This window comes from Armigeres subalbatus, chromosome 1 (assembly GCF_024139115.2).
Source record: "Armigeres subalbatus isolate Guangzhou_Male chromosome 1, GZ_Asu_2, whole genome shotgun sequence".
Taxonomy (NCBI): Eukaryota; Metazoa; Arthropoda; class Insecta; order Diptera; family Culicidae; genus Armigeres; species Armigeres subalbatus.
The window spans coordinates 78618575-78645828 of record NC_085139.1 but is presented as its reverse complement, the minus strand read 5'-3'; the positions used below and the strand labels follow the sequence as shown (position 1 = coordinate 78645828).

Below are 27254 nucleotides of genomic sequence, written 5' to 3'. Positions count from 1 at the left end.
TGTAGAAGACGGCAGCTTTCTAAATCCTACAGAATTTTATTTATTTTGCCTGTAGACGCGCATGAAAGGCTCATCGTTTGCTGGTTGTTGATGGGAGTTGTTGGGCAACCTATAAACCTGAACTCAACATGTTTCCATATACCAGAATGGGGATATTCCGCTTGAAGTAACATAAGTGACGGTCTTCGTTACGTTGGTTGATACAAAGGTTTGTACTCCAAGGAGTTCGTGGGACTCGAAAATGATAATCCACCTAACGTTATTCCATATAACACAACGAGGCTACTCCGCTTGAAGCCACACATGCTACGTTCGTCGTTACGCTGGTTGAGCCGTAGGTCTATACTCCAAGGAGTTCTTGGCTGACCTACAAACCTTGAAAGATATCATTACCTACCCACCGTGTTTCTAAAGGAATGAGGCTATTCAGCTAGAAGTCACCCAATAAAAGTCCATTGTTACGCTGGCTGGTTGATCCGCAGGTTATACTCTAAGAAGTTTTTGGATGACCTACAAACTTTGTAAATTATTATAAACCACTCAGCATGCTTCTATGGACCAGAATGGGCTACCACGCTAGCAGTCACAAAGGAGAAGTCCATCGTTACGCTGGTCGATCTGTAGGCCTTTATTCCAAAAAGCTATAGACCAGAATGGTGCTACTCCGCTAGAAGTCAGCAATAAGAAGTCCATTGCTACGGTGGTTGACCTGTAGGTCTATTCTTTAAGAAGTTCTTGGATAACATACAAACGATTATAAAAAAATGATCATAAACCACCCAGCGTACCTTTATGGACCTGAATCGAGCTATTCCGCTAGAAGTCATACAAGAAAAGTCCATCGTTACGCTGGTTGATCCGTAAGTCTATAATCTAAAGAGTTTTTGGATGACCTACACTGCCGCTAACCGCAAGTCGAGCAGATCTGTTAATGAACGTCCATATACAAATGTGCTCGACTTGCGGTTAGCGGCAGTACAAACCTTGTAAATCACTGTTCTCAACCTTTTTCTTGGGAGGTACCCTTTATTACTTTTGCATTGACTCAGGACCCCCCATTTTTCGGCGAAAATAAGCGTTATTTTATTATTCCGTGAAAGTTTCAATGAATCGCTCACTTTGAGCGCGCTTACAGCGGCACACGAGGAGTTAACTTTCTGAAATTAGTATGGCGAAAGGCATCTAAGTTTCGATTTCTCAGAATTAAGCAACTTTATCGAAAAAATATTTGGTAGACGTAGTAGCGGGCACCTTCTTACATTACCAGTACCAAATATTTTTTCATGAAAGGTTCCTAATTTTAGGAAAACCAGCATTAGATGTCTTTCGCCATACAAATTTCTGGCGGTTAGCTCATGCTGGCTATTTTACGCATATACTAGAGCGCCTGGATGTGACAGCGGTGGGTGGAAAACCAGCCACAACCAATAATTCATTCAAATTAAGTTCATACATCAAGCTTCTTACAAGACTTTGAGGATTTTTAAAGGCTTCCGAGCCTCTTGAAAGGATACCTTTGAACCGTTTGGAAGGTCTGAGCCGAATAGAAGAAGGCTTCCGAGCCTCTTGGAAGGAGGCTTCCGAGCCTCTTGGAAGGAGGCTGCCGAGCCTCTTGGAAGGAGGCTTCCGAGCCTCTTGGAAGGAGGCTTCCGAGCCTCTTGGAAGGAGGCTTCCGAGCCTCTTGGAAGGAGGCTTCCGAGCCTCTTGGAAGGAGGCTTCAGCCTCTTGGAAGGAGGCTTCCGAGCCTCTTGGAAGGAGGCTCTGAGCCTCTTGGAAGGAGGCTTCTGAGCCTCTTGGAAGGAGGCTCGAGGCCTCTTGGAAGGAGGCTTCTGAGCCTCTTGGAAGGAGGCTTCTGAGGCCTCTTGGAAGGAGGCCTGAGCCTCTTGGAAGGAGGCTCTGAGCCTCTTGGAAGGAGGCTTCCTGAGGCCTCTTGGAAGGAGGCTTCCTGAGCCTCTTGGAAGGAGGCTCTGAGCCTCTTGGAAGGAGGCTTGAGCCTCTTGGAGGAGGCTTCCGAGGCCTCTTGGAGGGAGGCTCTGAGCCTCTTGGAGGAGGCCTGAGCCTCTTGGAAGGAGGCTCTGAGCCTCTTGGAAGGAGGCTTCTGAGCCTCTTGGAAGGAGGCTTCCAGGCCTCTTGGAAGGAGGCTTCTGAGCCTCTTGGAAGGAGGCCTGAGCCTCTTGGAAGGAGGCTTCCGAGCCTCTTGGAAGGAGGCTTCTGAGCCTCTTGGAAGGAGGCTCTGAGCCTCTTGGAAGGAGGCTTCCGGAGCCTCTTGGAAGGAGGCTCTGAGCCTCTTGGAAGGAGGCTTCTGAGCCTCTTGGAAGGAGGCTTCGAGCCTCTTGGAAGGAGGCTTCTGAGCCTCTTGGAAGGAGGCTTTGAGCCTCGTGGAAGGAGGCTTTCGAGCATTTTGGAAGGAGGCTGCCTGTTGGATGGAGGCTTCCGAGCCTCTTGGAAGGAGGCGTCTGAGCCTCTTGGAAGGAGGCTTGAGCCTCTTGGAAGGAGGCTCTGAGCCTCTTGGAAGGAGGCTTCCAGGCCTCTTGGAAGGAGGCCTGAGCCTCTTGGAAGGAGGCTTCCGAGCCTCTTGGAAGGAGGCTTCCGAGCCTCTTGGAAGGAGGCTTCCGAGCCTCTTGGAAGGAGGCTTCCGAGCCTCTTGGAAGGAGGCTTCCGAGCCTCTTGGAAGGAGGCTTCCGAGCCTCTTGGAAGGAGGCTTCCGAGCCTCTTGGAAGACGGCTTCCGAGCCTCTTGGAAGGAGGCTTCCTAGCCTCTTCGAAGGAGGCTTCCGAGCCTCTTGGAAGGAGGCTTCCGAGCCTCTTGGAAGGAGGCTTCTGAGCTTCCTCGAATTACCAAAACTTTATTAATAAGTTTTCATTGGAATTGGTATACATCCGGCATTACGCATTTTTCTCCGAGCTACCCCCTGGAGCCAACGTAGGTACCCCCAGAGGTACATGTATCCCATGTTGAGAATCGCTTTTGTTAATGATAATAAACCATCTAGCATGCTTCTAGATCCGTAGGTCTTTATTTCAAAGAGCTTTTGGATGATCTACAAACCTTGAACAAAATTATAAACCATCCAACGTGCTTTCATGAACCAGAATGGGGCTACCTCACTAGATGGCACAAGAGAATAGTCCATCGTTACCCTGGTTGGTTCTAGTCTATTTCTGCCTATTTTTCAAGTTCTTCGATGACCTGCAAACCTTGTAAATGATGATAAGCCATAAGTATTTCTATGGACCAGAATGGTGCTACTTCGCTAGAGATCAGATATAAGAAGTCCATCGTTACGCTGGTTAACCTGTAGGTCCATTCGTCAAGAAGTTCTTGGATGACATACAAACCCTAAAAAATAATTATAAACCACCCAGCGTGCTTCTATGGACCTGAATGGGGCTACCACGCTAGCAGTATCAAGTGAGAAGTCAATCATTAAGCTGGTTGATCCGCAGGTCTATTCTTCTATGAGTTCTTGGATGACCTTCAATTCTTGGAAATAATTATAAATCGCCAAGAGTGTTTCTATAAACCAGAATAGTGCCACTTCACTGGAAGTCTAATATAAAAAGTCCATTGTTACGCTGGTAGATCCATAGGAGCTTTTGGATGATCTACAAACCTTGAAAAAGATTATAAACCATCGTTGGTTGATTTGCAGGTCTCTTCTTCAAGGGGGTCTTGGATGACCTTCAAACCTTATAAATGATTATGAACCACCCAAAGCATTTCGATTGACCAGAATGGGGCTATTCCACTAGAAGTCACACATGAAAAGTCCATCGTTACGCTGGTTGATCTGTAGGTCTATTCTCCAAAGAGTTCTTGGATGGCCGACAACACATGAAAATGATTATAAAGCACCCAGTGTGTTGTTATGGATCAGAATGGGGCTATTTTGCTAGTATTCACAGATAGGAAGTTCATCGTTATGCCGGTTAATCAGTAGGTCTATACTTCAAGAAGCTCTTGGAACACCTAAACTGCCTATAAGTCTGATTTGGCCTCTATAGACACAAACTCGTGCAGAATATTATTATTATTATTTATTCAGACTAAGGCCGAAGTGGCCTGTGCGGTATATAAGAGTCTTCTCCATTCGGCTCGGTCCATTGCAACACGTCGCCAACCACGCAGTCTACGGAGGGTCCGCAAGTCATCTTCCACCTGATCGATCCACCTTGCCCGCTGCGCACCTCGCCTTCTTGTGCCCGTCGGATCGTTGTCGAGAACCATTTTCACCGGGTTACTGTCCGACATGCGCGGCCCATCGCAGTCGTCCGATTTTCGCGGTGTGAACGATGGATGGTTCTCCCAACAGCTGATGCAATTCGTGGTTCATTCGCCTCCTCCACATACCGTCCGCCATCTGCACCCCACCATAGATGGTACGCAGCACTTTCCTTTCGAAAACTCCAAGTGCGCGTTGGTCCTCCACGAGCATCGTCCAGGTCTCGTGTCCGTAGAGGACTACCGGTCTAAGGAGCGTTTTGTAGATAGTCAGTTTGGTACGGCGGCGAACTCTATTCGATCGGAGCGTCTTGCGGAGTCCAAAGTACGTACGATTTCCAGCCACTATGCGTCTCCGAATTTCTCTGCTGGTGTCATTTTCGGCAGTCACCAGTGAGCCCAAGTACACAAATTCTTCTACCACCTCGATTTCGTCACACTGCCCCACGAACTCCCTTGCAGTTGGTGCTAGTCGACGGCATAAAATTTGGGAGAGTACCTTGTAGGCGGCGTTCAGCAATGTGATTGCGCGGTAGTTGCTACAATCCAGCTTATCGCCCTTTTTGTAGATGGGACACACGACACCTTCCATCCACTCCTGCGGCAAAACTTCCTCCTCCCAAATCTTGGTAATGACCCAGTGCAGCGCTCTAGCCAGTGCCTCACCACCGATGCAAACTCGCGGTGGGTGGCTCACATTGTCTTCTCTTGAACCTCTTCCTATCATGTACTTCGTCTTCGACGCGTTGATGACTAGTCCGATCCGCTTAGCTTCCCTCTTCAGTCTGATGTAGGCTTCCTCCATCTTCTCAAAGTTACGTGCCATAATATCTATGTCGTCGGCGAAACCAAATAGCTGGACGGACTTATTGAAAATTGTACCACTCGTGTTAATCCCTGCTCTTCGTATTACTCCTTCCAAAGCGATGTTGAATAGCAAACATGAAAGACCATCACCTTGCCGTAACCCTCTGCGGGTTTCGAAGGGACTCGAGAATGCCCCTGAAACTCGAACTACGCACATCACCCGATCCAACGTCGCTTTGATCAACCGTGTCAGTTTATCCGGAAAACCGTGTTTGTGCATTAGCTGCCATAGCTGGTCCCGATCGATTGTATCATATGCGACTTTGAAGTCGATGAATAGATGATGTGTGGGCACGTTGTATTCGCGGCTTTTCTGCAGTACTTGGCGAATGGCGAACACCTGGTCCGTGGTGGAGCGTTCGCCCATAAAACCCGCCTGGCCCCACGAACTTCCTTGCAGTTGGTGCTAGTCGACGGCATAAAATTTGGGAGAGTACCTTGTAGGCGGCGTTCAGCAATGTGATTGCGCGGTAGTTGCTACAACCCAGCTTATCGCCCTTTTTGTAGATGGGACACACGACACCTTCCATCCACTCCTGCGGCAAAACTTCCTCCTCCCAAATCTTGGTAATGACTCAGTGCAGCGCTCTAGCCAGTGCCTCACCACCGTGTTTAAATAGCTCTCCTGGTAGTTGGTCAACCCCAGGGGCTTTGTTGTTCTTCATCCGGCCAATCTCCTCCTGGATTTCCTGGAGATCCGGAGCCGGTAGAATTATGTCCTGCGCGCGTTCTCCCAGGTCCATCACCATACCGCCATCTTCGTCTGCCACATCGACATTCAGGTGTTCTTCGTAGTGCTGCCGCCACCTTTGGATCACCTCACGCTCGTTCGTAAGAAGGTTCCCGTTTATGTCTTTACACATATCAGGCTGTGGCACGTGGCCCTTACGTGAACGGTTTAACTTCTCATAGAACTTTCGTGTGTTATTAGCGCGGTACAGTTGCTCCGTTTCTTCACGATCTCGATCTTCCTGCTGGCGCTTTTTCCTCCGGAAAATCGAGTTTTGTGTGTTACGCGCCTGTTTATATCGTGCCTCGTTCGCCCTCGTGCGGTGTTGCAGCAATCTCGCCCATGCTGCATTCTTCTCTTCCACTAACTGCTCACATTCGCCGTCATACCAGTCGTTTCTCTGATCCGGGGGCACCGTGCCTAGTGCAGCGGTTGCGGTGCTACCAATGGCGGATCGAATATCTCTCCAGCCATCTTCAAGAGACGCTGCGCCTAGCTGCTCTTCCGTTGGAAGTCGTGCAGAATATCTTATGCTTGAAATGACAATATAGCTTTTGTAATGATGAATGGTTCAACATTTGTCGTGGACTAAAATTATGCTACAACGGTAGTGATTAGGCTTGAAGTTGCGTTGTTGACCTAAAGATAACCTCGGAAGTCATGAGGCGTCGATGGAAACGCTTTCTGGAAAGTGGAAACAGCAACATTAACTGTTTTTCCATTTATAAAGTAAAATGGAACTAAATTCAATCAATTTAACATACAAAAAATTTCAATAAAAGGCGTTTTTGTTTATGTCAGAGTGTATGTAACTAAGAGTAGCGACATGTGCCGACAGGTCTCCTGCTCCTTTGGAACACGATTATGTATGGGAATGACAGATGAATTGTGTTCCAATTCTGACAGTGTCGCCACTCTTAATTACATTCACTCTGGTTTATGTATGTATGCCACCTGGTGAGTAAATTCCGAAACAAAACGCCCACCGAGTCAAACGAATGGGTCTAAGGAACCAATCAGTGAAAACCGTATCTCGAAATATTGTGTCAAACCCGAGAAATCAGCATTACAAGTTCTGTCCTATATACAGGACGCTGGGACTTTAAAGCATCTGTCCTAGTTTTAGGACGCTGCGATAATATGAGTTTCTGATTTTAAGTGCGTCATTGTACAAGCTTTTGACATTTCAATAATTGTTCTTGTATTTGTGTTTTTGAAACAGTATTTTGAATATTTAAGAAGTGGCTCCTATCGAATATCAGTTTCTCACCTTGGTACTGTTTAAATACGAATCAGTCCGATCTTCTACGGCGCCATTCCTAATCCGAAAACCCTCAATCAACATACTTGGCAGCACTGTGTGCGATGCATAGGTCAGTAAGTTCAGCTGAACCTGCATACCATTTTGCGGAGATATCCTCGCGTTCAGGTTTTGGTTCAGCACTAGGAAATCGAATTGCGAACGAGCAATAATAATTTCTCGTTTTACTGCCGAAGTCGTCGTTCACGGACGAATATGACGACAGCGGCTCTAGTTGGTGGTAAAACGAGCGCCTTATCGATTTCATACAATGGACCCCCATCGAGGGAAGTATGTTTTTGAACGATACCGCCGTCTTTGACGGCAAAGTCGACGACACCCCCATCCACACAGGTCCTTAAGCATCTTGTAGTCATTTCGCGGCTAGAGGGAAAAATAAGCAACAGACAACGCAAACGCATCGAGGTCGAGAAATAGTTTCGTTTCTTCCCTCCATAGGTTTGTAATGCAGCAGTTTGGGAAAACAAGACGCGCTAAATGCAACTTTATGGCGATCGTAAAAACCGAGTCGTAAATTCGCAAACACATCTCCTTCCGCTAGTTGCAGCGCCGCCGCCTTGCTTGTCTCCGTAAATGCAACGTTGCTTTATTAACGTACCTAGAAGGGGCTGAATTTCATTAATTCAAGACCCCCTAACTTCCTCAAAACGACATAAGCAGACATGTTACTGACATGGGAAAAAATGGCAATAGTTCAAGTAGATGAGGCGTTTGAGTGACCTCGAAATATACCTCAGCCATACCTAAACGAGATATTGATTTGCATCATTCATTTTCCAAATGTGTTTACTGTTCAATTGTCCAATTCGTCCTAAACACGCCTATGTTCAGCTGCAGCTCTTTAAATGTTATCCGACAAAGATCGCTGAAGCGAGCATAAGAAATTAAACATCACCGGTCGGGTGGGTTTCCTTTCCCGGGTGACTCAAAAAATATGACAACCAGACGTCTAAGTGGAGCTAATCCAATCGGTCTCCCTTGCTTATAACTTTGTGTGCAAAATCAGTTTGCATCACAAACGCGCGCGTGAAAACATGTGCTCCTCGTCATCAGTATCCCGAAGCTATTTGCGAAATTTTAACTGTTTTCCAAACTCGTAAAAACAACACAACCACTCTCCAAACCTGATCCTGCCGTGTCGTACTATTTGCGTATTTCTGTCGTGTGGTTCCCAAACTTGGCGGCAAACGCATAAGGGTTAATGATTTATAATTACCCCTGAAAAACAAATCTTACAATGTTTTAATCAAATCTTGGCATATACAATTTTGAAAGGATTTTAATCTTCAAAACTTGTATATGCCAGAATTCTATACAGATTTTGCAAGGTTCTAATGCAGAACATATTAAAATCTGTCATGCGCGGGTTGGATGTATGCCTAATTATCATAGGAGGCATGAATGCGTTAAAAATACGTTTATCAGTAAGAAAGAAAAAGAAACCACTGCTTTAGTGGGATTACTTTACCACAACGGTTGAAGCGAAGCGTTTCGGGAGAAATAAAAAAAAACTGTATTTGGGAAACACATCGCGCCGACAGGCTTCTATCATCGCCATGCAACCCTCCACCCATGTTCGTCGATTTGCTGCCGTCGATATTCATTAAAAATGAATTACACAATCCGTTCATGCACGCAAGTGACACGATGCAAATACCACCCGCCGCCGTTTGCAGAACCTACGTACCTACGCACCGCGTTGAATATTGTGTGGAGCGCGCGCAGAGTAGTAATGGGCTTTCGAGCGCTTCCGGGGGTTCGATGGTTCAAAGGAAGAAAGCAGTTTCAGTCCCAGTCCCAATTTACGCATAAGGGGCGAGTGAGCAATTTCACATTACATTGCGGCTATTCGCAGGCCTACAGGGTTGGATCGTTGGCAAGAAAACGAAGAATTCTTCGTGTTCACTGTTCTGGCGTACAACAGTAAGACCATTTCAAATTTTGTTTTAAATTATGAATTTATTTTGCCATATAAATTCCACAGAACTTGCATCGGAAATCTTTTCTTCTTCTTCTTCTTCTTCTTATATATAAAAATGAAATGGTCTGTGTTCGTATCCGCATATCTCGAAAACGGCTGGATGGATTTTTTTCATTTCTTCAGCAGACACATTCGTTTTCGTTTCCGACGGGTTTATATGATATTTCCTTATGCGAAAATCACGGGTAAGATGGAGTAAATCGTGAAAAACTAAAATTAAGAATCGTATGAAAATTTCGCATAGGAAGTTCACAACGCGCGTTTTCGCCTACTATGCAGGACAACGTCTGCCGGGTCAACTAGTTTGAAATAATTCCTTGCTGTGGAAATTCTGAAAACTATCTCATTCCGAAAAATGCCTTGAGCCTTCTACCTAAAAATTACGAATTTTGCTTAAAATTATGAATATATCAAATAATAACCTAGGCCTATGGACCCGCAGAACTGCAGGAAAACTAAGGATTTATACTGTTTGGAAGCCGTAGGTTTATGATTGATGATTTTAAAAAAGTCTCCCATTTATCTCGCACAATACTCAATACTTTTCAACCATTTAAGCCGGAACAAATATGAATTCCTTCTTTTGTCCTGTTAGTCTTTCGATAACGAAGGTGGTGATGAAAGGAGGATATCTCCGAGCTGGTCAAATGTTGCCTACAAACGCAGAATCCCATCGATGGCCGCAAGCTTGTGCGTAAAGATGCCGATAGGAGTTGACAAGGATTTGGAACAAATGGCCCTCGACCCATATGGCCGAAAAGAATCCCTTTAGAGAGTTTAAGGACATGCAAACTGGCCGGGGTTCTTGGAGACCAGCGAAAATACCACGAATCGAAGTTGGAGTGCCATCGTTAATTATTCCATCTACTCCAATCGACGTAACTCCAGTGCTATGATAAACATGGCTCATCGACAGAGTTTGCCGACGACGGAACGCACATCACAAAGCATTTTGGAAGCCCCCAAGTCACCTGTCACAGTCGAGGAATTCAGTTCTATCTTTAACAGTCTGTTCCAAGAATCCAAGTCGTTCCGTTCCTGTGTACGGCACCGGTGAGGGGGCCTTCCAACTTGCTCACTTAGGCAAGTACGAAAAACAAGAGCTTCTTCTAACGTTCAATTCCGTAATATTTCCAGCACTACATCAAATGTTAATCTTTCGATCGTTTCATCCGATCATTCCGCGGCGAATATATCAAAACCTCAACCGAGACGCATCGTAGAAAGTCTTACCAAACGCTGTCATCACCTTAGTCGTCTCGGTCCTGCAGTTGAGGCAGGTGTTGTGTTCTTCCAGCCAGCTTGCCAAGGCAAGTATAAATTTGATACAATTCTGTCTGATGATTGTTCCCATAAACACAGCTCGCCAACCACCGATTCGTTCACCGATCAGCGCCGCATATCAACTACGAATCAAGACTACGCAAAAGCATGCTTCTCGGATGCAATCGTGCCTCAGACAATCGATCAAGCTTTTGTTGGACGTGAACTCTCGGCTAACGGGATGGTAAATACATATAATCAGAATGTTGATGGTTTGAAATCGTATTTAGACGATAACTTGGTGGCTAGTTCAGATTGCTGCTATGACGTCTTAGCTTTCACGGAGATATGGCTAACTAAAAGTACTATATCTAGTCAAGTATTAGACCGTCAATACGAAGTGTTTCGTTGCGATCGCGGTCCATATAATGGCAGAAAATTTCGTGACGGTGGGATTCTCGTAGTCGTTCGCGGGGGACTGAAAGTACACTTGATCGAAGAAGTAGCGTGGAAAACTGTGGAGCAGATATGGATAGTGATAGACCTTGCAGACCGCAAACTATTATTTTGTTGTCACCGGATAGAACGCGAGACAGTTCATTGATCGATGCTCATACGTATTCAACTAACTCGATCGTGGAACTAGCTTCGACCTTAGATACCGGAATCAGCAGGCGAGCTTCTGGAAACGGATTGCTCTACTGCGACGCTGGTCATTCTACGTTCAACTCGTACACGAAGAGCCTTCTCGACCATTACAGTTCAGCCAACATGAAACTAACACATTCCTGGATTTATGCTTTGTTAGTCTTCGTGACACTGCTCCATCAATTTCATTATCTCCTGCGCCGTTGATAAAGTGGCTTCCCCATCATCTACCCCTACACATTATTATAGGGAAACATTATTTGGTTGCTGGCAAAGACGACATTGCTCTTGTTATTTACGACTTCTGGAAAGCAGACTTCAGCAGCATGAACCATATTCTGTCGAAACTGGACTGGGATGATATATTGCATGATAACAATGTAGATGCTGCAGTTCAATTTTTTTCCCATGTTCTATCTGTCGTATATGGTAGACAGGCATGTTCCCAAGCGAAGCCTATCTGTTAACCGCACTCTGTGGCAGACATCTAGACTTCGGCAGTTGGCAAAAGAAGCGGTTCTGAAGAAGTACTCCAAGCACAAGAGTCAACCACTTAGAGACTTCGCTATCAGGACAGCATACAACGTCGCCTCAAGTCCCAGTCCTAGTCTTTCTGGAAATACGCTAAAGAACAGCGCAGCGAATTTGCGATTCCTTCTTCAATGAAAAGGAATGGTGCTGTTTTATCCGACCAACAAGCCATATGTGATCATTTCGCATCGAAGTTCTTCAGTTCTTCAGTATTTTTTCGCTCGAAACTCTAGCGCGCTGGGCAGAATAACACCGCATCATATCTCGCTTAACTTTTCAAAAGGACCTAAGTAACATTTTTTTCATGAATTAATTTGAATAGCGCAATCAACACAACAACATGAAAGCTATTGATTGCAGTATTCAAATTAATTCATGAAAAAAATGTTACTTAGGTCCTTTTGAAAAGTTAAGCGAGATATAATACTGAGCCTTCAGGATTCATTATACCGTGAAGCACCCTAATTTCGCGCACTTAAGATCTGTCAAAGTTAAAACGTTTATTGAAAAACATGTAGTGGCCATTTGGGAACATTTGCGACTGCATCAAGTAGTAGAAGGATTCTAGGTTCTCAAGAAAATGTTACTTGCAAACTTTGCTGATATTTAAAAAAAGATTGGGGTATGAATCTGAAACCGTTGTATGCTCTTTATTTCGCGCATAAAAATAGGATAGTTCCTAATTTCGCGCAAAAATGTTCCTAACTTTGCTCATGTTTGGAATTGAATATCGTTATTGGATTGATAAAATATAATCAGTTGGTCAATAGAAACATGCATCCATTGTTCAAAATATGCAGATAAAGGTATCAGACAGCCGTCAGTGACCCTTTCTTTAGTCGAAACGGTATGCCCCTATATTTCGACCCTCTGGAGCTATGCTTACATTTTACTTCATGAATTTTAGTTGACACAAGTCATAATTCCTAATATATCGTTTTTTTCTGAAATATAAACCGTATTTTAGTAAAAAAAAGGCATTGTAGGAGAAATGTTTAGCTGGTGTATTAAAAATAGTTTTAATTTTAGAGACATCATGTATGAAAGTCTTGAATTCCGCTCTCTCTTACATAGGACATCCTCAAATATGTGTTTCATATAAGACATCTTCAATATTATGTACATTATCGAGAAAGCTGCTGTAGTTTTATTCTCGACTCAAGTTTAGCATAATTTTACACATCGGATTCTATAGCTATTGCAGGCACTAATCTATAATCTAATCTATATCCGCCTGAAAATTAGATAAAAATGAGCAATGGGTACTAGGGTGGTTCAAAAAATCGATTTTGCTCCACAGTGCTCATCTGATTCTTCACCATGTTCTGAGTGTCCTCTGAAAATTTGAGCTCATTTGGATTAAAACTGATTTAGCACAAGCCGTTTCAAGTTTGCATGCAAATTAGTATGGTGAATTTTAATTTTTCATTATACTGTTAATGACGCTTCCCCATCAAGCGCATCACTATAGGATTTCGGGCGGTCATTAATCGAAAATGTCATGTCTTCCGAATTATTTTAAAATATTTTCTCTCCATTGTCAATACTCTAATTAAGAGAAATTCTGAATTTGAAGTCTCTAGGTGCACTAGTTCCAAAGATATAAGGTGGCAAAGTCAGAAATGGGTAAAAAAGTTAGCAAATTTTCTGAAAAAATATTTTATTTTCAACTATTTATTGAAATATTTTTTAAATGTTTTTTCTTCAATGTTAATACATCATTACAAAGGTTATTGTATAAGCTTTTAAATGGTGTGCAAAAACTAATGGCTACACTGTGAAAAAAATTGAAAAAATGCGGAAGCAATATTTTTTTCCAAAACGACGCTATTTTCAACTTTGATAGTGAAGAACTTTTTTCCTCAGGAATCCCCGGGTTCTTTTATGATACACATCAAGGACAAAGCTTCGACTAAAATGTCCTGAAAGAATTTCTTGCCAGTATATGCAGTGGACAGAGTGAAGTCACTCTGATTTTTGCTCTTTTGTTTTTTTCCCGTGTTTTGCCTCTCTCGTACTCCAAGGTTAATGCTCATTCCAAAACGAATGTTTGATAGAAGGCCCGGAGACCCCTAGTGGTATATATCAACTAACTCAGCGCGAAGAATTGAGGTGATGTCTGTATGTGTGTGCATGCGCGTCTGTATGTATGTGCGCAAAAGAACGCAATCGCCATTTAGACACTTATTTGTGTCCGATTTTCTCGCAACAAGTTTCATTCGACGGGAAATCTAGTCCCATCGTTTCCTATTGAAAATGGGTCAGACTGAACTATGCGCTCAAAGGGTATGGTCAAAATACATTTATTGGTAATAACTTCGACTTTATTTATAACCATTTGAGCTCATTTAATTAACTTTTCAAAGGAGTAATGAATAAAACCCCAATGCAATGCAGCACAACGGTAACGGAAGGATTTAACAGTTCGCTCATATATTTCCTGTCAAATTTTACTGTTTCCGTCGCCATTCCGCTGAAATGCGTTTGGGGCTTGAGTGGTTTGAGTCATTCTCTAAACCTAATTTTCTGAGCTATTCATTAGCTACTGATGGAGAACTAAATATGAGATTTCATAATATGTAAATATTTATAAATCTCCTGGAATCAATAATTCCTGACATGTTTATTGCAAAAGTAAAGACGAACAATATCTTAGTTAGAACGGAGCGTATGAAATTCCTGCTAGTGTTCATGAATGTCTGGCTAATGGTAGGGAAATATTTATTCACTCATCTACACTTTGAGGTTCACTGGCTGAACAACCAGCGGAAAGTCAATATAAACAGTTGAAGAAATTTAGAACTCATAATGCAAGAAAATGATCAAGAGAGGCAAATGTTGACATTTTCCTTCGTGCCTTACATGAATCAGATCCATTTTAAGCTCGATTTGGATAACGAGGAGACGTTGGAAAAAATTTTTCACTTAGTTATTCTTATGCCATGCGTAATTTTGTAATATTTGAAGATTTTCAAAAGTTCTTTATCTTCTAATACTTTAGATGAATTTATCTCATCTTCCATCGTTGATGGAATTGAAGAAAATATCATTGAAGACTTAAACCTTGACACAGAAAAGAATGATGCTGTATATAACTTGTAGAAATCATGAAAACAAATCAAAAGTAATTCAAATAGTGTTGTTATTTAAATTAAAAGAATTTTGCTTTTCGGAAGAATGGAGCATTCTTACATTCCACAATGAATGTCCACATTTTTGAGAATATATTAATCTCATTTTTGAATAACTTGTACACGTAAAATGTCATGGGATTGCGATTTCTAATTTGCTAATACCCTTTTTCAAAAGTTATTTTCAATTCTGATTATTTGATTAACATTTAATGCTTTATGATCCTTCAGATCCTAGTACTTTGTCAAACAAATTGTTCTAAATACAAATTGTGAGGCATGAGAGTGAGAACAAAAAAATATCACGGAATGTCATGAAATTAATGTCATTTAACATGATCGCCGCCATAATGTCCATAAATTGCTGAACTTAGTTTTTGTACAGCCCCCTTCCTTCTCCTTAAGAAAACGCACGAAATTTCAACTTCCCTATTTTGCTTTGTCACGTTAATCGAACCTATGAAAAAAATAATTACGTAATTCATAGACGATCCCCAAAGGGGGGGGGGTTGGAAATTGTATATTCATGCTATTTCGACCATACACAGCTAAAACTAAGTGGAAAATCACTTTAAAAGTCCAATTTTATTTTTGACCGCTCGCTTGTATGGGGATCCCCCATAGTGCGCATGTTAAAAGAAAACCTACATAGCGAAAGAAAAGAAAACCTACATACTCAACAGCTTCCACTCAGTGAAAACCGCATCTCAATTAATCGTTCCAATAATTAGTAATGGAATTTAATCTATACCGTGGTTTTCTGGAGCTAATTGCACAACTCATCAACAGGCAACATTGCTGCCCGTGGCGCGAAAGATAGCACACACAAATTCAGGCTACTATGTTGCACTGCACATTTCAGTGATGCCCTCAAAGAAGATTAACGATCATGACTAAAGATTCGTAACCTGTCTTAAAATCGATTACTAATTATTGGGACGATTAATCAACATGCGGTTTTCGTTGGGTGAAAGCTGTTGAGTATCCCTTTTAGCTATGTAGGTTTTCTTTTAGCCTGCGCTTAATGGGGAAACGTCATTAACAGTATAATGAAAAAATAAATTTCCCCATACTAATTTGCATGCAAACTTGAAACGGCTTGTGCTAAATCAGTTTTAATCCCAATGAGCTCAAATTTTCAGAGGACACTCAGAACATGGTAAAAAATCAGATGAGCACTGTGGAGCAAAATCGATTTTTTGAACCACCCTAATGGGTACTGTTTTAACATAACCGCGAGTAGACGTAGAACTTGTATAAACGTTACGTATTTACATTTAACTTATAACTTTCGGATCTATGGAGGTGATTATAGGTATTGATATTCGAAACGACAACTTTTATGCTGTGTAGAATTATTAACAATTTGTATATTCAAAACTTATGGAAATAAAACTAATAATTAAATACATAATTAGAATTGCTTTGTTCCTAACTATTAAGCCATTATTTATTCAAGCAAATGTGAGGCATTCATAGATTTCTTATTGATGATAGTATTTGAAGTTTATAAATTCTATTAATGAAATTTTCAGACTTGGGCAAAATGTGGTATGTTAAAAGAGCTGTCCCGTTTCCCAAACAAAGAAATACAGCACCAATTTCTTTGCTGCTTTTTGTTAACATGCGTGCTTACTGTTGGAAAAAATCACAACAATAAGAAACAAGTCAAGGAGCAGTAACCCTACTAAAATAGAAACCGTACCAAAACGAGCGAAGCTTGGACAGAATCGCGGCCTACTCGACATTTGGTTGCCTAATTGATGGGCGATTTTCTAATCTATGACAAAAGGACAAAAAGGGACAAAAAAATCTATGACAAAAAGATTGAATAAACAAAAGCTCGAGAGGACAAAACGTCGAATAGACAAAATGTCGAAAAGGACATATAATCAAAGGGCAAAACGTTGAAAGGGACAAAAGAACGAACAGGAAAGTGGAAGAAGGAAGAAGGAGGAAGGAAGAAGCGGCTTGTACTCATGGAAGGTTAGGGGTCGTTCAACAATGATGTCACAGATTGTAGGGGGGAGGGGTGTTACCCGCTAGCTAGGTCCGAAGCTAGGAAGGGGAGACAATTACAGGGTCGTTTACCTTAGTAATCACACACCACAGACCGTGAGCGTCTCACCACTCACTACTCACCAGTAGCAGGAGCTACACACGCCAGTGTGTCGCGCGACACGTACCCACATGTGTTACACGATCGAAAACCTGCCAAACAGTGTCGCACCTCGGAGACTCAAAAGCTGCTAGAGGAGAAATTTTACAACCGAAACACCGTAGGCGAGGCTTGACGACTCCGAATTGAGCCCGGAAAAACGATGAAAGGCAAAAAAGGTGGAGAAACCTAAAGGGCTGCGTAATCTTAATAAATTTGCTACCTACACGGCAATATGTTTTACATGCTTATTTATTAAACCTTAATATTTGTCGTTGTGACGTCATAGGGTTTTGGAATGGGTACTTGCGGTTTATGGTGTCGGGCTGGTGTTTAAGCGGCGTAGGTAACCGCTAAGGCTTGCTGACGATGGTTGTTGCTGGCGAGCGACATGCAGAAGGCTCTCGATGATTCTGCATATTCGCCGATGGCTTTTGTCCACGACGTTCTCAGGTATCCCACCGCGAGCACAGATGATGGCTGGTGCACTGGACGATCGCCGGAAGTGTCGGCCTGTTCCCGAGATTTTCTTGGTCGAATCCCACCGTGAATGCTTTGGACGGACCTGCTACAAGTCGAACGACTGCAGACCTGGCGGGCGGGCTTTGGTCGGTCGATGGTTTTGGTCGAACGGTGCTTTGGTCTTGCAGGGCGATGGTTTGGTCGAACGGTGCTTGACGACAAGGAACGAAGTGGCTTTGGTCGAACGATGGCTGTGGTCGTACGGTGCGTTGGTCATGCAGGGTGGTGGCTTTGGTCGGACGATGGCCTTGGTCATGCAGGACGATGATTTTGGTCGAACGGAGCTTTGGTCGGTCGAAGAACCAAGTGGCTGGTCACTGCAGTAATGGCGTCGTGGCCGGGCCCATGCGTGGCTGTATTGATCCCTGGACAATGGATCGAGACGATAATGGGTATCGCCCTATGCACAATGGCGAGATGGCTCGAACAATAGTTGTTCGGCCACGTGCGAGGCGATCTCGCGTCCAATTGCCCGTATAAACTTTTGTTCGGCACCGCCTGGCCCTGGGAACTGAAGCACGTCTGCTCTGTGCAAGAAAACACGCCACCTCCGGCACCGCCAAAAGGGCACAAAAAGAAAAAAAGGCCCACAATATGGACCTGACCCAATCTTTAACACCTTGTGACGCCACGCTTAACAATAATCACCAACAATAGTACCATTCAATAGTAGTTTTACCTTTTTCCTTGTTTCACACACGCACACACTTCTTTTCAGCTGCCCTACTTCCCAATAGCCACTATTGCCGACTCACTGCCCTAATGCCGTATCTATTAAAGAGTACACTTATTTTAGAATTCTACACCTAGTAATAATCAACAAGAACTTACAATTAATATTATAAAACCGACGCGCACTACTACTCCGACAGGAGTTTCGGACAGAATAATCCTCCTCAAGACGATAGCTGAGTTTATAAGTATGATTGGTAGCGACAGAACACGAAAAGTTACATATAGTGTATTCTGTATGGCAACCCTTCCATCATACACCACCTGTGGGCCGATGAAAGAAATACGGTGAGCTTTTTGTGTTTTGCTCATGCTCAAACCGCTCTAAATGAATATTACCCATGCAGCATGTATGGTGTTGTGATTTTGCGGTACTCACAGTATTCACCACTTATATTAGTGAGATTGTTTGTCTCGCTAATGTAAGATGGATAAATTACACGGTGGGCTTAGTGGACGGGAAAATACCGCTTGCGGAGGAGCCGCAAATAACATTTGTAGCCGCAGGTTACAGGGGGTCTAAAATTTTGTGACAGCACATGTACTAGGTATACAAAAAAGCGTGACAGAGGGGGAGGGATGGTCTAGAAATCCCAAAAAATAGTGGACGTCATATTTGAATCACCCCTTATTGGTGGGTGAAATAAAGACAGTTAGCTGCTGAACTAGTCGGAATCTATAAGCCAATGTTTTGTTCTGGGAAGATCCATGGCTTGAAAGATGGCCGCAGCTTCCGTTGATAAAAAAAACTGAACAGTGGTTTATCAACCGTTACGATTCATCTACAATATCGGAGGTAATACCAACGCCGCCCTGCCTTCGGTATTTGGTTTCGATGCGGTTGTTGAATAGTGCCTGGGGGATTGATCCGCTTTATCCTGAGAGAGATCCGCTTTAGGACCACTTTTTTTCAAAACATATTGAACCCAGGCAACGGAGGCCAGCTATTCTGAGAACTTAATTATTTTAATCAAATTTTTAATTTCTACAGTATAGTTGCAGCTAGGAATCAGAGCTAGTATAGTATGACAATATTTAGTACCAAGCACAACTTTACATATGGTCAGTCATATGCCACGACTCGTACCCATCCCGGGAACATGTGGATTTTGAAACCGATCACTTTTCGTGGATGTGCAGACCAAATCTCTCTAATTTTATTCTTCTTCATCCACCACCGCTGCCCTCGCTGCCTCACCCATCACTATGGGGCGGCTCCATACAAGTAGGTGGCCGAAAATATTTTCATTTCATTTCTGCAATATTTCACACTTATATCGTAGATTATTGTCTAAAAGATGTGAAATACTTGTTTTGCAGGTCGTTATTACTTCTAAGGTCTCCAAACTCCCTGGAATACAGACCTTTGATCTCTATGGAATATATCCCTTTTATCTACGAATGTCTCATGTACACAGCAGTCTATAGATGTGTATTTTATTGCAGCGCAGACCTGTAGAGTTCAAACTAGAAAATTGTATACTGTTTTTATGTGAATTGAGTTGTACATATGTTCTAAGTTGCACAAGGACTCCGTCAAATACAGGCCATTGCATCTACATACGTAACAGGTTGTCTTTGTAGGATTTTTCAGATTGGTTCAGGCTCTTAACCCGTAAAACAAGTAAAGGGAATACAATATAAAGCTCTATTAAAGCTAAACGAACTCCATGCAATAAAAGCTTCAAGATATATAAGTATACTGCAACAACATTTATTTATTCATTATGTACATGAACATCCTCAACAAAATCATCATTTATTTCTTCAAGATCGATTAAAATATCTGCTATGGTATATTTTTCTGTACTCGAATCTGTTGTATTGCAAGAAGTTTCACTAAAAAACTTTGAACATCTTCTGGGTATTCCAGATTAGATTTATTTTGAAGTCGCTTACCTAAGTTGAGGGAGCTTATCAAAGGATCCGACGAGTTCATAGCACGAATGAAAACGTCATGTAAATTTTCTTCTCTTGAGGCTTTCCTGGCATGATGAGTCCGACTTTTTTTTAAGTGCTTGTGTGGACACTCAGCTGCTTCTTCAGCCAACATTCCAAGTGGTGCTGGTGAATGAATATTTATATCCCCAGCATGGGCAAGGACTTCATGCACCGTAGCAGGAATTTTATACCAATCATACAGCTGCAAATATAACCGGTAGGTTGCTTTTCAATAACTGTCTAGCCTTTCAGGATTGATTGGCTCTTGGCAGTTTATCGCGATCAGAATGTTCCAGAACCGGTGAATTAGCTCTTCGTTGACATTTAATGCTTCACTTAACAGATTTGGATTCGAAAACGCTCGTCGCCAAATGTTTCCAGTTGTACTTGATCCTGCTCCACCTTGCCTTGGCTGGTCGACTCTCACACCAAAGCTATCATAAAGCCTTTTCTGTATAAGTTGTTTTCTCTTCAAGTACGCTTCCTTTAATATCTTTGATACCTGCCACTTTTTAAAATCCATTCGGTAAGATATGTGAAGAAGGCACTCGAAAAATCGCATCCATGCATGTAATGGAGATGTTCCATAAATAAGTGTCCCTATCTCTGGTGTATATCCTTTTTCAAACTCCTAGAATATTTGAAAAACAAAACAGTTTTTAAAAATGTACAAGTATTTCTTTAAAAAAAATAATACCTCTAGGCTTGTCATTACATTTGGAGTGGCTTTACAAATTGGGCAATTTTGCATAGATGACGTACCAGTTATGTAATTTAGAACTTTACCATCCACCATGCTCATGACAAAATCGAAGTCAACCAAAACATATTTCTCCTGCTCCAAATCGACCTTAACTGGAACTAATTCACTTAGTTCTCTCTCTATGGTGTTTTTGCAATCGATCACAACTTGCTTCGATTCCTTCACAAACTCTAGCATAATTGGTCTGCAATAACGAATACTTTGTGGGGTCAAGTTGTACCAGAAAATATGTTTACGATTACTTAGTAAATACAAATGTATTGGAGTCGTTGTCACTGAAAATACATCTGAATCATCTGGTTGATTCGTACCTGGGAATGATTGATGGTATTGCGAGTATCCCGTAGATCCGTCCATACCCCAACTACTTAAAAGGACCATTTCGACGAAGTCCTGGTTATTTTCATCCATATATTGATTGATTTCGTGTTTCAATGATTTCACTATTCTTTCTACAGTATGTTGCATTAGCGATTGTATTCTAACCTAAAAGAAAAATATGAATACATATATTATTCCATTTCAAGGGAGATGATCTATCTTTCATTACCTGTATTTTTGTAGCCGTTTTTTCGATGGAATCCAGTGGAGGAGAACATATCGCTTTCATTTTTTGTATCACTTTGTAAGTAGGAAATCTTGCAGGATTTTTTTTATGTGTTTGTTCGTACACATATTTACTCATATCACAATCGAGAAAATATTCAAAAGTTTCTTCATCGGACATCATTCCATGAGAATCACTTAGAGTAGTGTACATTCTGGAAGCGTGATCTCGGTTTTTTTTAAATATGGCCTATCACTTTCACCATACTCGTATCACTTCTGTTGTAGGCAGTTCTTCTTGCTCCCAGTAGCGCTTTTTCTATGGTATCCTCTCTTGGATCCATTAGCTCGTCATTAATTCTTCTGCGCTTCGTACGCTCACTTAAATCCTCAAAATTTTTTGATGGCCTTCCACGAGATGTTGAAGCCACTGGCTCTGGCTCAGCATGATAAAATTCTTCTAATTCAAATTCTGTGTCAAGCCATTCCTCATTATATGAGTCAAAGTAAGTTTTGGACCGGGATGCGGCCTGCCATTTTTTTTCAAATTTCAAATGCAGATTTTTCAATTTTGTATGGAGTTGACTCTTTTTTTGTTTATCCACTGCGAAGCTTTGGCAGATATATTCCAAAGCTTTTTCAACGCGATCTACCTGACGTCTCTCGTGAGCTCTAAATACTTCAATGAGTTGCCTATAATTCATGATTCACCAAATAATAAGTACAAACACTTCACACGGTTTACCTTCGCAATCACAGCTCACTATGCACTCAGATAGACATTCATAAATGTTCTGTTTATTTATTTCACCTAGGTACATACCAATAATTATCGAAAGATGTCCTTAGGTACAGACATTTTTGCTTCTTGTATTCACATATTTGATTTTAATTAATATCAAAATTTTACTTTTTATGAAATAATTTCAAATGAAGCCTAGAGTATTTTCGTAACCCTCAAGAGTATATTGTTTTTTTTTTTCATATTTATTTGCTTGATACTTGATAGATAATGAGTTGCCTCCTCTTGGTGAGCCTACGCCAAATGGAGTATCATATAGCTGCATAAGCTATCGTGTACACGGCCTACCACGAAGCCTACGACACTTTTCGTGTTATCTACTATTTCTATTTTAACTGTTCTTGGTGCTCTTTTGTCATACGCATGGGATTTGTATCCAGCCCATCACAGTCTGCCGTGTATTATGAGAATAATTACATTTAATGTTTCAAAATTAATGACTTTTTTTTTCGAAAAAGTGATCGGAATCGCAGATTTGCAGCCATAAGCAGCTGGAATTTGTTTTAATGCCTTCTGGGAGGTCCAAAGAAAGTCGTAGTGGTAGTCGCTAAGCGAAACTTTAAGAAACTTTTTGGTTGCAAAAAAAATGTTTTTCTTCGGGTCATTTTCGGATGTTTCACTACCTATTTTCCCATAACTCACCCGTTCTTCGCAAGTCCATGAAACAAGCTTTCAGAAACTTTTTAAAGAGTTGGAAAAGAGCTACTGTAGCCGAAGATATTGACAGTTGAATAATGCATTGATTTTTCAAGAACTAAAAAGAGTCTGGCTCTAATGCCTATATCTTGATAACCATATAGCTTAGAGTGCTGATATGCTGGGGTTTAATGCTCCAAAGCATTAGCATTTAGTAGGTCAACTTGAATTACGAATCAGAGAAAGTCGATTTTTTTATTTTCGGCCACCTGATTCCCCATAGTGCCATCAGGCCGATGATGCCGTGAACCGTGAGCCGCGAATTCAGAGCGATGCGATGGGCGATTGCATCCGACCATCATCAAGCACAGAATGACAAAAAATGCGCCCACTTCTTTCACGCACAATCGCACCCAGTTCTACCGCTGGCGACTGCATGCTGTGTAGGTGAACACAACAAACGAACGAACTAAATGAAAAATGCGCGAGCAAAAAGCATGTCAATACGCGCTGCTGTCACAAATTGTAATGACTCGCACACGGCAGACACTGCTTCATTTATACTCAAAATCTTGCGGTGGACCCGAAGGCCCGTGACATACCGAATTCTGATGTCCGTTGTAGGAATGCACGGGATTGGTTACATATGAAATGTTTGCTGGCTTTGACAAGAATTGAAATTTTCAATAGCTTATCGTTAATAGTCTTAAGTTTCAATGAAATAGGCAAAATGCTGGAGAGTGTCAGAGTCGATTGATATATAAATCTTAAAAATCCATCGAAAGATAAAGGCGCTAGTAACGTTCAAAATCTTCCCTTTCAGCGTAACGCTCTCGATTTCCAAGAATCTAAATGACACCCAGTATAGTAAAGAAAGACGTAAGTCCTACGTCAAAAGCGTATGGGATTAAACTCTTCGGGTTCTATTCAGTGTAAAACTGTCCTGTGCATTTTATTGCTTTTGTTTCATTAGAATGTTGTAAATGAAACTACGCAACAACAATAAACGAAATTAGGCACCCTAATTACTCTCATATCCTAATTTCGCGCACAAAGCGAAAGTCTAAATAAACACAAAATACATAAAATTTCACACTTTTCAATAGTAATGACGAATAAACATATCCATCAGAGCATAATGGATACAAATGTTGACTCAATGACAAAATTGACAAAATGACTCAATTGCATGTAAAATGATGGTGAACGCATTGTTGTTTGTTTTTTCTTAATGGATTGAACTACAATTCTACGGATGTGGTGAAAAAATAGCAAATCGTTAAATTTGAGTGAATATGAAGGGATTTTGCTAAATTTTTCCAGTGGAGCTTTTTTTTGTGTCTTTATTAAGGAGACTTTCAGCCCGAGGCTGGCTCGTCTCCAGGTTCCAGTGGAGCTCAATGATGGATAACTAATTATGATTTGTAATAGTAATATTCGATCATAAATGTACTACAACAGTTTTTTTTATTCCTTTATTTATTTGTTAGGCACTCTGTGTTACTTAACCGTTACTGTGCCGAAATCTACTGTGGTATTCTGCTGTCAGAATCTATTTTTAGATTTTCCATTACCATTATTGTTGTCGTAGCCAGTCCATCTCATCGTGAGTCCGTTGTATCCATTTGTCCGTGTCGTGGATCCAATGATCGTTGAGCATTGTTCGGTTGCCATTTATCCGGGTACGTTGGAGGAATGCCTCAGAGAAGAACAATTTGTCAGTCGTCATCAGGCAGTTGCAACGGTAAGGGCGCTACCCGAGCAGCACAAGTCAGACTAAAATGGTTGCAGCAACTTGATAGTGACCAAATCTAGTCGCATATCCGTTGCAGTAATCTATGTGGGACATGTGTGCTACTTGGGTACCCAATACGCCACCGTGTAAGGCTGCGCATCCGGCGACTGACGAGGGTTTGTTGGAGGGGCTGGGAATCGAACCCATGACCACAGACAAACAGACATAACACTCGTCAAATTTCCATCGTTCACTGATTTACTGGTCAATTCAAATAATCATTAGTTGGCCAATCGGTCACTAGTGGCGCGCGCATCGGATTTGTTCGAGTTTGACATTTGCTCGCTACCGCCATCTGTGATTTGCCCAACTGACTGAAATCAACAGATGTCGTTAGTGTTTAAATGACGATAAATTTGATGAGTGAATGTTCAATGTGTTATGTCTGTTTGTCTGTGCCATGACCATTCGCTTGTAAGGCGAACGTGTAGCCAACTACGCTACGGGACCCCCCCGCTACAACAGATTATATGAGTGATTTAATGAGTGAGGCTAATTTGCCCCAGGGGTGCATTTTGGACCATTCTCCCCCACTTGGGTCATGTTCTTCGTCTCTGTGCTAAGCACAATCAAATATGGCGGTCGATAGGAGGACCAAACTGAAATAATTTTATTTGGTATACTAAACTAAGTTTGTTTTTCTAATTCGTTCGTGAAAAACATGTAACAACAATGATATTTTGTAATCCTCCAGATTTTTCAATTTTGACTGGTACCTAAAATTTGAAAAAAAAAATAAATGATTTTGTAATGCGCGAAGTAAGAGCGCGCGCGAAATTAGGGCACATCACGATACCTCAATGACGATTCCATAATGGCAGCCGCAGGTAAATTGAAAACATCGACTTGCATAAGACCTGATGGCATTCCTTCGGTAATATTGAAGAACTCGATTATAGCTTGCTAATCCCTCTGCTTAAGATCTTCAATATGTCGTTTGTAACTGGAGTGTTTCCTTCTTGCTGGAAAAGTACAGTTATGTTATCGATTTCTCCTATCGCAAAAAGGGTGATAGTGAAGAAATCGATAACTACCGCGGAATATCGTCTTTAAGCGCTGTTTCAAAACTCTTCAAATTCGTTGTGATGGATCGACTTCTTTTCCACTGCAGGTGACACCTAAGCATAGACCAACTACGGTACAAATCGATGTGCTTCAATAAAGGTGTGGGTCAAAGTCCTCTATGTCTGTAGTACCGTCGTCGTGGGTGACAATGGGTCAAATGGGGAAGAATGCTTGTAGAATGGATTGAATGTATCTGAGAACAAGAAGACTAAAATATAAGAGACCTTTTTGAACGATTTTGCTCTACGACCTCCAGGCTGCCGGTGAGAGCGATAACCCATTCTCACCCCCCAGACCCATTGTCACCCCCGATGTAAGCATATGCGGTATTTCGAAAAATTTCGTTTTAGGGCATTCGAAACGAAATTTCGCGGAATTCCGCGGAATTTGAGTATGGCGAAATCTGTTTTTCTGATTTCGTTCCGTATCGTTAAATTTCAAAAATTTCGACTGAAAAATCTTTCTTTTAACGAAATTAAACGGAATTTCGCGGAATTTCGAAATTAATTTTTAATAATTCCAATTTCCATAAAATAAAAATAAATCGGCTGCGCCGCTGAATAAAACCATTCAAATTTAACTCAATATTTTATACATATAAATTCTTTCATTAAATCTCACTATGTAATACAATTCTGTATCTTCAACAGAAACGCATTTAGCTTTCGATTTGTTCATTTAAATAATATTGTTCAGTGAAGTAAAATAATTTGTAGACCTCATGGTTTTGGTATGCTATATTTTTATTTGAATTAACTGATTTGTGTATGAAATATTTAATGTTTTATGAGGCGCTTGTTCGATTTCTGCTCTTCTAGTTGTGGAAACTCTTCGATAAGCGAAATAATCCTCACTGGACTACTGAGTATTGTCCGTTTTCCGTTGTCTTTTGAAAGTATGCAGTTTAAACAATCATTGTTAGAAAGCAATGAAATGGAGATGGTGACGTTTCAGAAGTTTTCCTGATTTAGTAGATTGTTAGATATTTGCAGATTTAAGAATGCTCCAGATTTGAGACATTCTCTGGTATCTCATTTATTTCGGATTCTGGAACTGATTCATATCTTTCCGATTGAGATCATTGTCATGACCTAAACTTCTACCTTCAGATATTTTTGATTCCGTACATTATGGAAATCTATCATTTTCTCACATTTTCTAGATCCTTTAGATCCAGATTATTTAATTATTTCAAAATCGTACCAATTTTCTGTCACAATCGTGCCGGTACGGTGCGTTTACCATAGGGCAGTTTGTTGTTAGCTTGGACGTGCTGCTGCTTTCAACAATTAATATTTAGCAATAATCGAAAAGGTCTGCGTTCGAGTTGTTGGCATTGGCAAATAAGTAATGGCCAAAATACTATTTTTTGTACAAAAAGCGCGTAAATAGTCCAGCCATTTTTTTTGCACGTATTCTCAACCAACAAGTTGCATTCAAATGGAAATCCTGTCTTATCATTTCATTTTGAAAGTAGGCTGGATCGGACTATGGACTCAAAAGTTATGGCAAAAATACTATTTTTCCATAATACACTAGAAAGTCACCGCAGGTGGATTATTAAGGGTTTTTCTTCTAAATGATTTTTGACTACACCGCTG

General features: G+C 41.5%; 1 protein-coding gene and 1 long non-coding RNA gene across 14 annotated transcripts in view; one reads left to right on the top strand and one right to left on the bottom strand.

Annotated features, from left to right (window-relative positions):
• LOC134227444 (uncharacterized) overlaps window positions 1–27254 on the top strand; it is a 625652-nt gene that overhangs the window by 584824 nt on the left and 13574 nt on the right. The window lies entirely within an intron of this gene.
• Window positions 17086–18609, bottom strand: LOC134213451 (uncharacterized). Of its 2 annotated transcripts, XR_009979470.1 has the most exons (3): window positions 18445–18609; window positions 18205–18369; window positions 17086–18144 (listed from the first exon to the last, which is right to left on the bottom strand). It is a non-coding gene; the product is annotated as an uncharacterized LOC134213451 (long non-coding RNA). The 2 variants fall into 2 exon arrangements; XR_009979468.1 differs by having other exon boundaries at window positions 17086–18369.